At 39.4% G+C, this 18,707-nt stretch overlaps 2 non-coding genes across 2 annotated transcripts; both read right to left on the bottom strand.

Moving 5' to 3' along the window:
• Window positions 1-6,900: 6,900 nt before the first annotated feature.
• On the bottom strand, window positions 6,901-7,007 carry LOC126804727 (small nucleolar RNA R71). The gene has a single exon (XR_007673606.1). It is a non-coding gene; the product is annotated as a small nucleolar RNA R71 (small nucleolar RNA).
• A 9,608-nt stretch (window positions 7,008-16,615) lies between these two features.
• LOC126804728 (small nucleolar RNA R71) lies at window positions 16,616-16,722 on the bottom strand. The gene has a single exon (XR_007673607.1). It is a non-coding gene; the product is annotated as a small nucleolar RNA R71 (small nucleolar RNA).
• Between the last annotated feature and the right edge of the window lie 1,985 nt (window positions 16,723-18,707).

Below are 18,707 nucleotides of genomic sequence, written 5' to 3'. Positions count from 1 at the left end.
AGTTTGAAAGAAACACACTCCCACACTTGCAAAACTCTCAAATTCAATAGAGACTCGCATCAGAAAGCCTTACAAAAAGATACTCAAACGAGAAATGAAAAGATACACAATTGGAATAGTAAAGATACGCAAACGATGTAAAGATACACAATTGGAATAGTAAAGATACGCAAACGATGTAAAGATACTCAGTTTGAAAGAAACACACTCCCACACTTGCAAAACTCTCAAATACAATAGAAACTCGCATCAGAAGCCTTACAGAAAGATACTCAAACGAGAAATGAAAAGATACACAATTGGAATAGTAAAGATACCCAAACGATGTAAAGACACTCAGTTTGAAAGAAACACACTCCCACACTTGCAAAACTCTCAAATACAGTAGAAACTCGCATCAGAAGCCTTACAGAAAGATACTCAAACGAGAAATGAAAAGATACACAATTGGAATAGTAAAGATACGCAAACGATGTAAAGATACACAATTGGAATAGTAAAGATACGCAAACGATGTAAAGTTACTCAGTTTGAAAGAAACACACTCCCACACTTGCAAAACTCTCAAATACAATAGAGACTCGCATCAGAAAGCCTTACAAAAAGATACTCAAACGAGAAATGAAAAGATACACAATTGGAATAGTAAAGATACGCAAACGATGTAAAGACACTTAGTTTGAAAGAAACACACTCCCACACTTGCAAAACTCTCAAATACAATAGAAACTCGCATCAGAAGCCTTACAGAAAGATACTCAAACGAGAAATGAAAAGATACACAATTGGAATAGTAAAGATACGCAAACGATGTAAAGATACTCAGTTTGAAAGAAACACACTCCCACACTTGCAAAACTCTCAAATTCAATAGAGACTCGCATCAGAAAGCCTTACAAAAAGATACTCAAACGAGAAATGAAAAGATACACAATTGGAATAGTAAAGATACGCAAACGATGTAAAGATACACAATTGGAATAGTAAAGATACGCAAACGATGTAAAGATACTCAGTTTGAAAGAAACACACTCCCACACTTGCAAAACTCTCAAATACAATAGAAACTCGCATCAGAAGCCTTACAGAAAGATACTCAAACGAGAAATGAAAAGATACACAATTGGAATAGTAAAGATACGCAAACGATGTAAAGACACTCAGTTTGAAAGAAACACACTCCCACACTTGCAAAACTCTCAAATACAATAGAAACTCGCATCAGAAGCCTTACAGAAAGATACTCAAATGAGAAATGAAAAGATACACAATTGGAATAGTAAAGATACGCAAACGATGTAAAGATACACAATTGGAATAGTAAAGATACGCAAACGATGTAAAGTTACTCAGTTTGAAAGAAACACACTCCCACACTTGCAAAACTCTCAAATACAATAGAAACTCGCATCAGAAGCCTTGCAGAAAGATACTCAAACGAGAAATGAAAAGATACACAATTGGAATAGTAAAGATACGTATACGATGTAAAGATACACAATTGGAATAGTAAAGATACGCAAACGATGTAAAGATACTCAGTTTGAAAGAAACACACTCCCACACTTGCAAAACTCTCAAATTCAATAGAAACTCGCATCAGAAAGCCTTACAGAAAGATACTCAAACGAGAAATAAAAACATACACAATTGGAATAGTAAAGATACGCAAACGATGTAAAGATACTCAGTTTGAAAGAAACACACTCCCACACTTGCAAAACTCTCAAATACAATAGAAACTCGCATCAGAACCCTTACAGAAAGATACTCAAACGAGAAATGTAAAGATACACAATCGGAATAGTAAAGATACGCAAACGATGTAAAGATACTCAGTTTGAAAGAAACACACTCCCACACTTGCAAAACTCTCAAATTCAATAGAGACTCGCATCAGAAAGCCTTACAAAAAGATACTCAAACGAGAAATGAAAAGATACACAATTGGAATAGTAAAGATACGCAAACGATGTAAAGATACACAATTGGAATAGTAAAGATACGCAAACGATGTAAAGATACTCAGTTTGAAAGAAACACACTCCCACACTTGCAAAACTCTCAAATTCAATAGAAACTCGCATCAGAAATCCTTACAGAAAGATACTCAAACGAGAAATGAAAAGATACACAATTGGAATAGTAAAGATACGCAAACGATGTAAAGACACTTAGTTTGAAAGAAACACACTCCCACACTTGCAAAACTCTCAAATACAATAGAAACTCGCATCAGAAGCCTTACAGAAAGATACTCAAACGAGAAATGAAAAGATACACAATTGGAATAGTAAAGATACGCAAACGATGTAAAGATACTCAGTTTGAAAGAAACACACTCCCACACTTGCAAAACTCTCAAATTCAATAGAGACTCGCATCAGAAAGCCTTACAAAAAGATACTCAAACGAGAAATGAAAAGATACACAATTGGAATAGTAAAGACACGCAAACGATGTAAAGATACACAATTGGAATAGTAAAGATACGCAAACGATGTAAAGATACTCAGTTTGAAAGAAACACACTCCCACACTTGCAAAACTCTCAAATACAATAGAAACTCGCATCAGAACCCTTACAGAAAGATACTCAAACGAGAAATGTAAAGATACACAATCGGAAAAGTAAAGATACGCAAACGATGTAAAGATACTCAGTTTGAAAGAAACACACTCCCACACTTGCAAAACTCTCAAATTCAATAGAGACTCGCATCAGAAAGCCTTACAAAAAGATACTCAAACGAGAAATGAAAAGATACACAATTGGAATAGTAAAGATACGCAAACGATGTAAAGATACTCAGTTTGAAAGAAACACACTCCCACACTTGCAAAACTCTCAAATTCAATAAAAACTCGCATCAGAAAGCCTTACAGAAAGATACTCAAACGAGAAATGAAAAGATACACAATTGGAATAGTAAAGATACGCAAACGATGTAAAGACACTCAGTTTGAAAGAAACACACTCCCACACTTGCAAAACTCTCAAATACAATAGAAACTCGCATTAGAAGCCTTACAGAAAGATACTCAAACGAGAAATGAAAAGATACACAATTGGAATAGTAAAGATACGCAAACGATGTAAAGATACTCAGTTTGAAAGAAACACACTCCCACACTTGCAAAACTCTCAAATTCAATAGAAACTCGCATCAGAAAGCCTTACAGAAAGATACACAAACGAGAAATGAAAAGATACACAATTGGAATAGTAAAGATACGCAAACGATGTAAAGATACTCAGTTTAAAAGAAACACACTCCCACACTTGCAAAACTCTCAAATACAATAGAAACTCGCATCAGAAGCCTTACAGAAAGATACTCAAACGAGAAATGAAAAGATACACAATTGGAATAGAAAAGATACGCAAAACTATGTAAAGATACACAATTGGAATAGTAAAGATACGCAAACGATGTAAAGATACTCAGTTTGAAAGAAACACACTCCCACACTTGCAAAACTCTCAAATACAATAGAAACTCGCATCAGAAGCCTTACAGAAAGATACTCAAACGAGAAATGAAAAGATACACAATTGGAATAGTAAAGATACGCAAACGATGTAAAGATACTCAGTTTGAAAGAAACACACTCCCACACTTGCAAAACTCTCAAATTCAATAGAGACTCGCATCAGAAAGCCTTACAAAAAGATACTCAAACGAGAAATGAAAAGATACACAATTGGAATAGTAAAGATACGCAAACGATGTAAAGATACACAATTGGAATAGTAAAGATACGCAAACGATGTAAAGATACTCAGTTTGAAAGAAACACACTCCCACACTTGCAAAACTCTCAAATACAATAGAAACTCGCATCAGAAGCCTTACAGAAAGATACTCAAACGAGAAATGAAAAGATACACAATTGGAATAGTAAAGATACGCAAACGATGTAAAGACACTCAGTTTGAAAGAAACACACTCCCACACTTGCAAAACTCTCAAATACAATAGTGATAGGAGCACAAAGTGTGACGTTCTTAATGTGTATATGCCCTATTCTTATGCTTTGCTACTTCTTATTTAGTTGTTTTAGGTTCATATTTGTTATATGTATGTTTTGAGTAGAGCTATTTCGAATTTAGATGATTTGATGATGAAATTGTGCTAAGTGTTAGAACTCCTGATTGAGCTAGGATTCCTTACTCGACTAGGACTCTACTTTCCTATTTTCATTCTTTCCTATTCCTTAATCGACGATTTCTTTTCAGGAAAGACAAATCATATTTGGAAAGAAAGGAGAGTTGCCGAGTTGCATTCCTAGTTGAACAAGGAAATCATATTCGAGTTGAAGAAGGAGAAGAGGAGGCCGGCCTAGCTACTCCTAGTTGGACCAAGAGATTGCCGAGCTGCCTTTAGTGATCTCCCTATTGGACTTGGTTTCCTACATCAAGTTGGATATGGAGTACATAAATCAAATCCATAACAAAGAGGATTTCAGTTTCCCAATTGGATTCTATCTCCTTATGGCACGGCAAGAAGGCTTCCTACACCTCTATATATAGAGGCCGGCCTCTCCATTCAGCAACATCATCAGCCCTACACACAAACACAGCCATAGCTCTGCCGAATTCATCCTTCACCATTCCAAGAAATCCTAAAACCGATTCCATCATTCCCCACCTATCAATAGCCTTCAAACACGCTTGTGAAGAAGGTTTCATCCATAGAAGGCTCGGCTACACTTGTGGATTGCTTGATTTATAAAGTGTAACCATGATTCACTCTTGTTTAATTTCGGTTTTGGTTTTGTTCTTGTTCATGGATGAAGCTTGCGATTTGTGTAGTGTAGTCTTGTATCAATTTTGTCTATGAAATAGCTACTTGATTCAATTTATATAGAGGATTCGAAAATTGTTTTGGTTTTATGATTTTCTGATTTTGGTATCTGCCGAATGTGTGTATGAACAATTTTCGATGCCTATGTGTTATGACTATGCTTGTAGCATGATATTTAGGTTGTTGGATTAAAGACTTATGCTAAGAACATGGTTATTCTTGTTTATGTGATTTTCGAATTGCATGGTTGTTGGTTAAGTAAGTGACATACTTGATGAATTCAATGTGCATGGCTTTGGGATTACATGATTAAGATGAACATGTTAGAATTTCGATTATGGCTGCTTGGTTGTGATTGAATGTGTTAAGTGTCTATGTGTTTAGGTTACTGCTTAGAAACCTAAATGCATGATCCATCCTTGGTTGTTCAATGTATGTCTCGGCATAATACTAAGAAGTTGTAGAACTTGGTTCGATTCCCTCTATGTGAATTGTTTTGGTGATTGTTTATGTGTTGGTTGGTTGATCACATGTATATATTAGTCTAGGTTTTATTTACTGTTTTTATAACTCAATCCAAAATCTATATCAAACTTTAAAACCCCTTATGAATTCGTGTAAGTATTGTGATCCTAAGCCCTGGCTGGATCCCCGGTTTGTGAACGATACCCTCTTGCTTTATACTACTATGATGTGTTCAGGGTTAAATATTGATGTCGAGTAATCGAGCATTCATCAAATGGCGCCGTTGCCGGGGATCCATTAGAGATGGATCCCTAACTTTTACTACGAATTCATTGTGAATATTGTACATTTGTATATTCTTATTCTTATTTCGTGTAACATATAGTAATGTAACTTAGGTTGTTGTTTTGGTGCTTGAGTGAATGATTGTTGTAGGTTGTAAATCGAACGGAATAGGTAAAGTCCCTTTTGTTAATATTAGCCTTAACCCTTCATGCTAGCTCTCGAGTTTGCATGAGGTCGAGGGCGGCTTTTATTAACACTTGGAGATTTGTCTAACACATGAGGTTCAGTCCAGCTGAGTAAGGGGCACGCTCTTTTATTACTCTGGTGCATGGGACCAAAATTGGATCTCAGAGAACTACTGACTGACATACATCTCGGTGATGGAGTCGATAGGGAGTTCGCTCTCCGTAGTTCAACAAATGAGTCCTACCATGTTCACTATCTCTGATTGAGCTAAAGGCCTTCTGAAACAAAGACTTGATCTTGTGTCTAGGCATCCATACTTAGGCCGCACGTCCACCTTGATTTACAACTTAGAATCAATCGATCGTTCAAGCATTGAATTGGCACAAAGAACTTGTGAATTGTATGAACTTGTGAAAACGTAAAGAACTAACTCTTGTAAACTTGACATAGTTGCCGTGCTCTTCCCCTTAAGTGTGCGTGTATGACTAAGGGAAGACACGAATTTTATGTATCCATTATGTATTCTTCAAGGCTAACTCGTTACCTTTCATATAAACAGGTACTATGCATGTCCGAATTTTCTAAGAAGACACAAGAGCTCAAGGATCGAATTCAAGCACTTAGAGATTTAAACAACTCTTTCATAAGTAGACCTTTGAATTTCGAAACATCCCCAAGCAATTCAATCTTAAACTCTTCACCTAGATCAGAAGAAGAGGAAGATCTGTCCTTTCCCTTCGTCTTCAATTCAGACTTAGACACAATTGCGGACCGTGACATAATTCATGTTGGTGCTCCAATGGCACTCAAGAATGCATTCATACCTACCACCCCGGAATCACCTTCATGCATTGCTTTCACTCCACCTGATGAAGCTAACTTCTCCATTCCTGTTCAATTGCTTGGGCAGCTGCCTAAGTACTCTGGTTCTTCAATGGAAGACCCTAATGTTCACCTTAGGGAGTTCTTGGACATTTGCAAGCTCCAATCGATACATCATCTTTCTCAAGAAGGCTTGAGGTTGCTTTTGTTTCCATTTACCCTTAAGGATGATGCTAAACGTTGGTTGTATTCTTTGCCTGCAGGAATCATCACTACATGGGACGAAATGACTAGGAGGTTCTTGAAGCAATTCTTCCCTGCTCAACTCACGAAAAGACTTAGGAGGGAGATTCAGAACTTCACTCAAAAAGATGGTGATTCACTATATGAGGCTTGGGAGGAATTTCAGGAACTACAAAGGAAGTGTCCTCACCATGGTATTTCGTTGGATGACTTGGTGCAATTCTTCTATGAAGGACTCGACACCACCAATAAGAGCATGGTGGACTCGGCATGTGGCTGCACATTCATGAACAAAACCGGTCAAGAAGCTTACACCTTGATTGATGACTTGGCTGACAACAATCGCCAATTTAGTTCCAAGGAGAAGAGAGGAAGCAAGAGCCGTGGGGTGTATGATGTTGATGCAAGGAATCAGATGGCTACTTTAGAAAGGAAGCTTGACGTGCTAGTCAAGGCATTCAATGGTTCGAGCATCAACCCTCAAGCATGTGGCATTTGTTCTTTCAAGGATCACACGACTGACAATTGTCCAAATGGTGCAATGAGTGAAGAAGAGTTGAACTTTATGGGGCAACAAAGGCCTAGGTACGATCCATACTCGAACACATACAACCCTGGACTTAGAGATCATCCAAATTTTCGTTGGAGCAACAATGCTCAACCATCCAATGCTCAAGGTCAAGGACCTCGTCCTTCAGGTTTGTTTGTGAGGCCTCAGGTACCTCAAGGTTCTGCTCCCTTTAACTCTAATGTTCATGGTTCAAATAATGCATCTTCACCTAACTATGATGAACTTTTGAAGTCTCTTGCCCAAGGGCAACAAAATCTAAACTCTGCTACTCAAGCTTTAGTTACAGGTCAACAAGCTCATTCTAAGGATATAACCGAGCTTAAGAAGCAGATGGGACAAGTGATCGATTTCATGGGCAAGATCCATGAAGGAGGGAAGTTGCCGAGCCAAACTGAGCCTAATCCAAATGTAAAGGCCATGGTGACACGAAGTGGGAGGACCTTGGATGCTCCATTGCAGCAACACAAGAAGGCCGTGCCTTCTAAAAGACAAGAGGCCGAGAATCACAATGTCAAAGACTTAGAGAAGGACCCTGCCTCCTCTAAAGCCAATGATGCCGTGCCCCTACCAAAAGAAGATCATGCCGTGCATGATAAAGGTAAGGATTCTAGCTCTAGTGGTTTGGTTTCAACTAATGATCCTCCTCGTGTTCCCTTCCCTAGTAGATTTGCAAAGCAAAAGAAGGATGACTCTGATCAAGCCATGCTCGACATTTTCAAGAAGGTGGAAGTGAACATGCCTCTTATTGAATGCATACAACAAAACCCTAAGTATGCTAAGTTTTTGAAAGAATTGTGCACCAATAAGAGGATGACTCGAGAGAAGGAGGTTGTTACAATGAGTGAGACGGTTTCTGCCGTGCTCCAAAGGAAGCTACCACCAAAGCTTAAGGATCCAGGGAGTTTTTCTATCCCTTGTACAATCGGAAACATGACATTTGAAAAGATAATGTTAGACTTAGGTGCATCTATCAATGTAATGCCGCACTATATCTATGAGAACCTAGGTCTAGGTGATTTGAAACGTGATAATGTTGTGATTCGATTGGCTGATTGTTCCAACAAAGTCCCTTTGGGCTATGTTGAAGATGTTCTTGTGCAGTTATCGAGTTTGATCTTTCCTGCCGACTTCTATGTCATTGACATGGAGCCAACGGAGGCAGATGACAAGGAGGTTCCTATCTTGTTAGGCCGCCCCTTCATGAGGACTGCACGAACGAAAATAGATGTGTTTAGTGGATCACTCACCTTTGAGTTCGATGGTGAAGTGATTAGCTTCAACATCTTTGAAGCTATGAGGTATCCTCTTTCGGAGTTAAGTGATTGTTTTTCAGTTGACATTCTTGATTCCCTTGCAGATAACTATCTAGATACCTTGACAAATGACGAGTTGGCACTCACCATTGCCCAAGGGGCCGGATTCACAAGTGATAGCTCGAACATTTCGGTGTTAGAAGCAAACAATGCCGTGCCATCCTTCATTCTTGAGAACGTGACCTCTCTTGAGGTTGCACGTGAGGTAAGCTTTGTCTCTCCTAGTCCAATTCTCTTAACTACTAACAAGAATCTTCCTTCTGTGGTGCAAGCTCCGAAGCTTGATCTTAAGGTTCTTCCGGACCACTTGAAGTATGCGTTTCTCGGAGAAGAGGATACATTGCCCGTGATCATATCATCTGCACTAAATGAGGAGCAAGAAGAGAGATTGATTGAAGTGTTGAAGAGACACAAGACGGCAATAGGATGGACCTTGGCCGACATCAAAGGGATCAGTCCTACCATGTGTGTTCATCGAATATTGCTAGAAGATGGTGCCAAACCAACCAAGGAAGGTCAGAGACGCCTTCATCCACCAATGATGCAAGTTGTAAAGGATGAAATCACTAAGTTGCACGATTGTGGCGTGATCAACCCCATCTCGGATAGTAGGTGGATCTCTCCCATTCAAGTTGTGCCAAAGAAGTCAGGCATCACGGTGGTGAAGAACAAGGACAACGAATTGGTGCCTCAAAGGACAGTGACCGGTCATAGAGTGTGTATTGACTATAGGAAGCTCAATGCGACAACAAGGAAGGACCACATGCCATTGCCATTCATTGATCAAATGCTTGAGAGGCTAGCTGGTCACTCTTTCTATTGTTTCCTTGATGAATATAGTGGATACAACCAAATAAGTGTTGCGGAAGAAGATCAAGAGAAGACTACATTCACATGCCCTTTTGGTACGTTTGCTTATCGTCGCATGCCTTTTGGTTTATGCAACGCCCCAGGTACGTTTCAACGTTGTATGTATCACATTTTCTCTGAGTATATTGGTTCTAAAATTGAAGTTTTCATGGATGATTTTTCTGTCTATGGTGAAGATTTCGAAACTTGCCTTGAAAATGTGGAACTTGTGCTAAAACGTTGTGAGGAAACTAACTTGGTTTTGAATTGGGAAAAATGTCACTTTATGGTCACGCAAGGCATTGTCTTAGGTCATATTGTTTCATCTCGAGGAATTGAGGTTGATAAGTCTAAAATAGATCTTGTGCGTCACTTACCCCTCCCCACAAGTGTGAGGGATGTTCGATCGTTTCTTGGACATGCATGTTTCTATCGTAGGTTTATCAAGGACTTTTCCAAGATTGCGAGACCAATGAGTTCATTGCTTCAAAAGGACGTCCCATTTCACTTTGATGAGGATTGCAAGCATGCATTCGAGACCTTGAAGAAGCTCCTAACTTCAGCACCGATCATGGCACCGCCGGATTGGTCCTTGCCATTTGAGTTGATGTGTGATGCCTCCGACTATGCAGTCGGAGCCGTGCTAGGGCAGAGGAAGGACAAGCAGCCCTACGCCATCTATTATGCCTCACGAACACTCAATGATGCTCAACAAAACTACACCACAACTGAAAAAGAACTTCTTGCCGTGATCTTTGCCCTAGATAAGTTTCGTTCTTACTTACTTCAATCTAAAGTTATTGTTTACACTGACCATGCAGCTTTGAAGTATTTAATGACAAAGAAGGATGCCAAACCGAGATTGATTCGATGGATTCTTCTACTCCAAGAATTTGATCTCGAGATCAAGGACAAGAAGGGAAGTGACAATGTTGTGGCGGATCATTTGAGTCGTTTGGTGAGAGATGCCGAGCCCTTGGCTATCCAAGAGAGCTTTCCGGACGAGCAACTCTTTCGAGTTGAGGTAAGTGAGCCATGGTATGCAGATATCGTTAATTATCTTGTTTCTAAGCAATTTCCGGATACTTTATCGCATGCACAAAAGAATAGACTCAAGGCATTAGCTAAGTATTATGTTTGGGATGAACCATACTTGTGGAAACATTGTGTTGATCAAATCATTAGGAGGTGTGTCCCTGAACATGAACATCAATCTATACTTACGTTTTGCCATTCTGAATCTTGTGGAGGACATTTTGGTTCACGTAGGACTGCTCTTAAGGTGTTAGAATGTGGTTTCTTTTGGCCTACGATTTTTAAAGATGCATATCATTTTTGCATGACTTGTGATAGGTGCCAACGCATGGGAAACTTAGGATCTAGAGATCAAATGCCTATGACACCGATTATATATGTCGAAATTTTTGATTGTTGGGGTATTGATTTCATGGGACCTTTTCCTAGCTCAAATGGTCACTTATACATACTCGTTTGTGTTGACTATGTTTCGAAATGGGTGGAAGCAAAGGCCACCCGGACTAATGATTCTCGAGTTGTTGCAGATTTCCTTCGTTCTAACATTTTCTCTAGGTTTGGTATGCCGAGAGTTATCATTAGTGATGGAGGATCTCACTTTTGCAACCGGACCATTGAGGCGTTGTTGAAGAAGTATGGAATTAAGCATAAGGTTGCTACGCCTTATCACCCCCAAACAAGTGGACAAGTGGAGTTATCTAATCGTGAGATCAAGAGAATTTTAGAGAAGTCTGTTGGACCATCACGCAAGGATTGGTCTCAACGATTGGATGATGCTCTTTGGGCCTATAGGACGGCATACAAGACTCCCTTAGGCATGTCACCATTTCGACTAGTCTATGGCAAGGCGTGCCATCTTCCTGTGGAGCTTGAACATCGTGCATGGTGGGCTGTGAAGAATTTTAACATGGACATTGATGAGGCCGGATTACATATGAAATTGCAATTGCATGAGCTCGAAGAGATTCGAAATGAGGCCTATGATTCGGCAATGGTTTACAAGGAGAAGACTAAGACATTCCATGACCGCATGATTAGGAAGAAACACTTTGTCGTTGGGCAGAAAGTTCTTTTGTTTAATTCTCGACTTAGATTGTTTCCGGGAAAGCTCCGTTCTAGGTGGCTTGGACCGTTTGTTGTTACTAATGTTTTTCCTTCTGGTGCTATTCAGATCAAAAGTATGGTGCATGGAAAGGAATTCACGGTCAATGGACATCGCTTGAAGCCGTACTATGACAATTTCGTGGAACACAATGTGGAGGAGACGTCTCTCCTTGATCCTATGGCAAGCAAGTGATGCTTTGACAATAGTCTAGGCTATAGACTCTAAACTTAAGCCAATGAAGGAGCCATCAACGAGTGTTTGCATTTTCTTACCCCTTAACTCTTTCTAATTTTCGTTGCTTATCATATTGTACATTGAGGGCAATGTAAGTTTTAAGTGTGGGGTGGGGTATACATCATTCGTTGTATTCTAGTGTTTGATGCTTATGTGTTTCAATTTTTTTGTTTTGATTTTCGAAATTTTAGTGTTATTTTAGTTCTGTTTTTCGATTTTTGAAGATGTTTAGTTGTTTTGTTTTTGTTTTGAGTCCTAGGTATGCCTTTAACTGTCTAGGATGAGTTGATCTTTGAATTTATGGTTGATAGATGATCACGATATTGAAGTGAACTTAATTGTTATTTGATGGTTAATCGATTTGTAGATTTTGTACGAACATGTAGTAGATGAGGATTTTGAAACTTAGGTACAGAATGAGCATGTTCCTTACTTGTTTGAATTCATGTAACCTATGTGAGATTCGAGCCATATATATTGTGCCTTTCTTTGGAGAGTTTATTCTATCGTTTCTTGGCTTTATAACCTCATTACATTTATTTTGATCAATTCATATGCCATAGAATTGCAATGAACTAGAGAATGCTAGAACTTACTTTGTGAAACTTTCGAAGCTTTAGGTCATAATATACTCTGATTTTGAAAAGGATTGTTGGATCTTTTTAGGATTTCCACCACTTAAGCCAAAAAGCCGTATATCCCTATTTGAGCCCTGCTTGGGACACCTTAGTGTTAACCCCTTTGAGCCTACGTTAAGCCTTTTCTTTCATTACCAACATGTTATATCCTTGCTTAGTATAGTTATATCTCTACCTTGTCTTTGAGGCTTGGCAGAGCCGATTTTGGATGTTAATATGGAGTGATGATTTGATTCAAGTGTGGGGTTACACTATTGTATGTATGTTATGCTGTGAAAAGAGAATGAAGAGAAAGAAAAATGTGTTGATGCCGTGAGAAACAGAAAAGAAAAGATATATGGCACGGCAAGAAAAGAAAGAAAAATATGAAAGAAAGTATGATGAAAGATCTCGGCATACATACTTGATTTATGTGAATTTGGAGTTGTGATGTATTTGTTGAAGGCTCAATAATGTTATACTTTAGCCTTTGTTCGTTTCACGATGTTTAAAGTGAAGAATGGGTCCAACATGATGATATTTGGCCCTTGTTTTATGGAGTATGGCGACATAAGGTGGATGTTTTGCTCTGCTAAGTCTTGAGGATGACCTTTGTGATTCCCTTTACCCTGAAAATGTATCCATGCCGAGCCTAACTATCCCTTTTCTAAAGATCCGCATGATTCATAAAAAGAGTAGCTCTAGATTTGTGGAGTTTGTTTCATGAGTAAGCATATGGTTTGGGTTCATTTGTGCATATGGTTGGTATCTTTCATGAGGTTTTCGATTTTCACTATGTTTATAACTCTTGTGTGTGAAAAAGCTTTTAAGCATATGCCATGTTCTTGAGAGAAAAGATTTGGAGTGCATATCTTATGTGAGTTGAATTTGAACTTGTTTTGAACATGTCGAGCTTAATTTCACCTTTGTTTCTGCCATGTCTTACTTGTTAAACAAAATTTCATGTTTATTAACCATTGAATTCATCGTATCTATTTCGATTGAGTGTTATTCTTGATGCTATGAGTTTGAAGATCTCTGAGACAAAATGTTGAACGCATTAGAATGTTGTGTCGTTAGTTATAGTCGCTTTGATTTTGTTTTCCGGTTTTGATTTTTCTTTTTAGTGTTTGCTAAGGGACTAGCAAAGTCTAAGTGTGGGGTTGTTGATAGGAGCACAAAGTGTGACGTTCTTAATGTGTATATGCCCTATTCTTATGCTTTGCTACTTCTTATTTAGTTGTTTTAGGTTCATATTTGTTATATGTATGTTTTGAGTAGAGCTATTTCGAATTTAGATGATTTGATGATGAAATTGTGCTAAGTGTTAGAACTCCTGATTGAGCTAGGATTCCTTACTCGACTAGGACTCTACTTTCCTATTTTCATTCTTTCCTATTCCTTAATCGACGATTTCTTTTCAGGAAAGACAAATCATATTTGGAAAGAAAGGAGAGTTGCCGAGTTGCATTCCTAGTTGAACAAGGAAATCATATTCGAGTTGAAGAAGGAGAAGAGGAGGCCGGCCTAGCTACTCCTAGTTGGACCAAGAGATTGCCGAGCTGCCTTTAGTGATCTCCCTATTGGACTTGGTTTCCTACATCAAGTTGGATATGGAGTACATAAATCAAATCCATAACAAAGAGGATTTCAGTTTCCCAATTGGATTCTATCTCCTTATGGCACGGCAAGAAGGCTTCCTACACCTCTATATATAGAGGCCGGCCTCTCCATTCAGCAACATCATCAGCCCTACACACAAACACAGCCATAGCTCTGCCGAATTCATCCTTCACCATTCCAAGAAATCCTAAAACCGATTCCATCATTCCCCACCTATCAATAGCCTTCAAACACGCTTGTGAAGAAGGTTTCATCCATAGAAGGCTCGGCTACACTTGTGGATTGCTTGATTTATAAAGTGTAACCATGATTCACTCTTGTTTAATTTCGGTTTTGGTTTTGTTCTTGTTCATGGATGAAGCTTGCGATTTGTGTAGTGTAGTCTTGTATCAATTTTGTCTATGAAATAGCTACTTGATTCAATTTATATAGAGGATTCGAAAATTGTTTTGGTTTTATGATTTTCTGATTTTGGTATCTGCCGAATGTGTGTATGAACAATTTTCGATGCCTATGTGTTATGACTATGCTTGTAGCATGATATTTAGGTTGTTGGATTAAAGACTTATGCTAAGAACATGGTTATTCTTGTTTATGTGATTTTCGAATTGCATGGTTGTTGGTTAAGTAAGTGACATACTTGATGAATTCAATGTGCATGGCTTTGGGATTACATGATTAAGATGAACATGTTAGAATTTCGATTATGGCTGCTTGGTTGTGATTGAATGTGTTAAGTGTCTATGTGTTTAGGTTACTGCTTAGAAACCTAAATGCATGATCCATCCTTGGTTGTTCAATGTATGTCTCGGCATAATACTAAGAAGTTGTAGAACTTGGTTCGATTCCCTCTATGTGAATTGTTTTGGTGATTGTTTATGTGTTGGTTGGTTGATCACATGTATATATTAGTCTAGGTTTTATTTACTGTTTTTATAACTCAATCCAAAATCTATATCAAACTTTAAAACCCCTTATGAATTCGTGTAAGTATTGTGATCCTAAGCCCTGGCTGGATCCCCGGTTTGTGAACGATACCCTCTTGCTTTATACTACTATGATGTGTTCAGGGTTAAATATTGATGTCGAGTAATCGAGCATTCATCAAATGGCGCCGTTGCCGGGGATCCATTAGAGATGGATCCCTAACTTTTACTACGAATTCATTGTGAATATTGTACATTTGTATATTCTTATTCTTATTTCGTGTAACATATAGTAATGTAACTTAGGTTGTTGTTTTGGTGCTTGAGTGAATGATTGTTGTAGGTTGTAAATCGAACGGAATAGGTAAAGTCCCTTTTGTTAATATTAGCCTTAACCCTTCATGCTAGCTCTCGAGTTTGCATGAGGTCGAGGGCGGCTTTTATTAACACTTGGAGATTTGTCTAACACATGAGGTTCAGTCCAGCTGAGTAAGGGGCACGCTCTTTTATTACTCTGGTGCATGGGACCAAAATTGGATCTCAGAGAACTACTGACTGACATACATCTCGGTGATGGAGTCGATAGGGAGTTCGCTCTCCGTAGTTCAACAAATGAGTCCTACCATGTTCACTATCTCTGATTGAGCTAAAGGCCTTCTGAAACAAAGACTTGATCTTGTGTCTAGGCATCAATACTTAGGCCGCACGTCCACCTTGATTTACAACTTATCAATCGATCATTCAATCATTGAAATAGCACAAAGAACTTGTGAATTGTATGAACTTATGAAAACGTAAAGAACTAACTCGTTGTAAACAACATAGTTGCCGTGCTCTTCCCCTTCAGTGTGCGTGTGTATGACTAAGGGAAGGCACGAATTTTATGTATCCATCATGTATTCTTCTATGCTAACTCGTTACCCTTCATACAAACAGGTACTATGCATGTCCGAATTTTCTAAGAAGACACAAGAGCTCAAAGATCGAATTCAAGCACTTAGAGATTTGAACAACTCTTTCATAAGTAGACCTTTAAATTTCGAAGCATCTCCAAGCAATTCAATCTTAAACTCTTCACCTAGATCAGAAGAAGAGGAAGATCTGTCCTTTCCATTCGTCTTCAATTCAGACTTAGACACAATTGCGGGCCGTGACATAATTCCTGTTGGTGCTCCAATGGCACTCAAGAATGCGTTCATTCCTACCACCCCGGAATCACCTTCATGCATTGCTTTCACTCCACCTGATGAAGCTAACTTCTCCATTCCTGTTCAATTGCTTGGGCAGCTGCCTAAGTACTCTGGTTCATCAATGGAAGACCCTAATGTTCACCTTAGGGAGTTCTTGGACATTTGCAAGCTCCAATCGATTCATCACCTTTCTCAAGAAGGCTTGAGGTTGCTTTTGTTCCCATTTACCCTTAAGGATGATGCTAAACGTTGGTTGTATTCTTTGCCTGCAGGAATCATCACTACATGGGACGAAATGACTAGGAGGTTCTTGAAGCAATTCTTCCCTGCTCAACTCACGAAAAGACTTAGGAGGGAGATTCAGAACTTCACTCAAAAAGATGGTGATTCACTATATGAGGCTTGGGAAGAATTTCAGGAACTACAAAGGAAGTGCCCTCACCATGGTATTTCGTTGGATGACTTGGTGCAATTCTTCTATGAAGGACTCGACACCACCAATAAGAGCATGGTGGACTCGGCATGTGGCTGCACATTCATGAACAAAACCGGTTAAGAAGCTTACACCTTGATTGATGACTTGGCTGACAACAATCGCCAATTTAGTTCCAAGGAGAAGAGAGGAAGCAAGAGCCGTGGGGTGTATGATGTTGATGCAAGGAACCAGATGGCTACTCTCGAAAGGAAGCTTGACGTGCTAGTCAAGGCATTCAATGGTTCGAGCATCAACCCTCAAGCATGCGGCATTTGTTCTTTCAAGGATCACACTACTGACAATTGTCCAAATGGTGCAATGACTGAAGAAGAGTTGAACTTTATGGGGCAACAAAGGCCTAGGTACGATCCATACTCGAACACATACAACCCTGGACTTAGAGATCATCCAAATTTTCGTTGGAGCAACAATGCTCAACCATCCAATGCTCAAGGTCAAGGACCTCGTCCTTCAGGTTTGTTTGTGAGGCCTCAGGTACCTCAAGGTTCTGCTCCCTTTAACTCTAATGTTCATGGTTCGAATAATACATCTTCACCTAACTATGATGAACTTTTGAAGTCTCTTGCTCAAGGGCAACAAAATCTAAACTCTGCTACTCAAGCTTTAGTTACAGGACAACAAGCTCATTCTAAAGACATAACCGAGCTTAAGAAGCAGATGGGACAAGTGATCGATTTCATGGGCAAGATCCATGAAGGAGGGAAGTTGCCGAGCCAAACTGAGCCTAATCCGAACGTGAAGGCCATGGTGACACGAAGTGGGAGGAATTTGGATGCACCAAGGCAGCAACACAAGAAGGCCGTGCCTTCTACAGGACTAGAGGCCGAGAGTTTCAATGCTAAAGACTTAGAGAAGGACCCTGCCTCCTCTAAAACCAATGATGCCGTGCCAAAAGATGATCATGCCGTGCATGACAAAGGTAAGGATCCTAACTCTAGTGGTTTGGTTTCAACTAATGATCTTCCTCGTGTTCCCTTCCCTAGTAGGTTTGCAAAGCAAAAGAAGGATGACTCTGATCAAGCCATGCTCGACATTTTCAAGAAGGTGGAAGTGAACATGCCTCTTATTGAATGCATACAACAAAATCCTAAGTATGCTAAGTTTTTGAAAGAATTGTGCACCAATAAGAGGATGACTCGAGAGAAGGAGGTTGTTACAATGAGTGAGACGGTTTCTGCCTTGCTCCAACGGAAGCTACCACCAAAGCTTAAGGATCCAGGGAGTTTTTCTATCCCTTGTACAATCGGAAACATGACGTTTGAAAAGATAATGTTAGACCTAGGTGTATCTATTAATGTAATGCCGCACTATATCTATGAGAACCTAGGTCTAGGTGATTTGAAACGTGATAATGTTGTGATTCGATTGGCTGATTGTTCCAACAAAGTCCCTTTGGGCTATGTTGAAGATGTTCTCGTACAGGTTTCGAGCTTGATCTTTCCTGCCTACTTCTATGTCATAGACATGGAGCCAACGGAGGCAGATGACAAGGAGGTTCCTATCTTGTTAGGCCGCCCCTTCATGAGGACTGCACGAACAAAAATCGATGTCTTTAGTGGATCACTCACCTTTGAGTTCGATGGTGAAGTGATTAGCTTCAACATCTTTGAAGCTATGAGGTATCCTCTTTCGGAGTTAAGTGATTGTTTTTCAGTTGACATACTTGAATCCCTTGCAGATAACTATCTAGATACCTTGACGAATGACGAGTTGGCACTCACTATTGCCCAAGAGGCCGGATTCACAAGTGATAGCTCGAACATTTCGGTGTTAGAAGCTAAAGATGCCGTGCCATCCTTCATACATGAGAACGTGACCTCCCTTGAGGTTGCACGTGAGGTAAGCTTTGTCTCTCCTAGTCCAATTCTCTTAACTACTAACAAGAATCTTCCTTCTGTGGTGCAAGCTCCGAAGCTTGATCTTAAGGTTCTTCCGGACC

Source organism: Argentina anserina, unplaced genomic scaffold (assembly GCF_933775445.1).
Source record: "Argentina anserina unplaced genomic scaffold, drPotAnse1.1, whole genome shotgun sequence".
In the NCBI taxonomy this organism is placed as follows: Eukaryota; Viridiplantae; Streptophyta; class Magnoliopsida; order Rosales; family Rosaceae; genus Argentina; species Argentina anserina.
The sequence above is the reverse complement of the archived record's forward strand: the minus strand, read 5'-3'. Positions and strand labels throughout refer to the sequence as shown.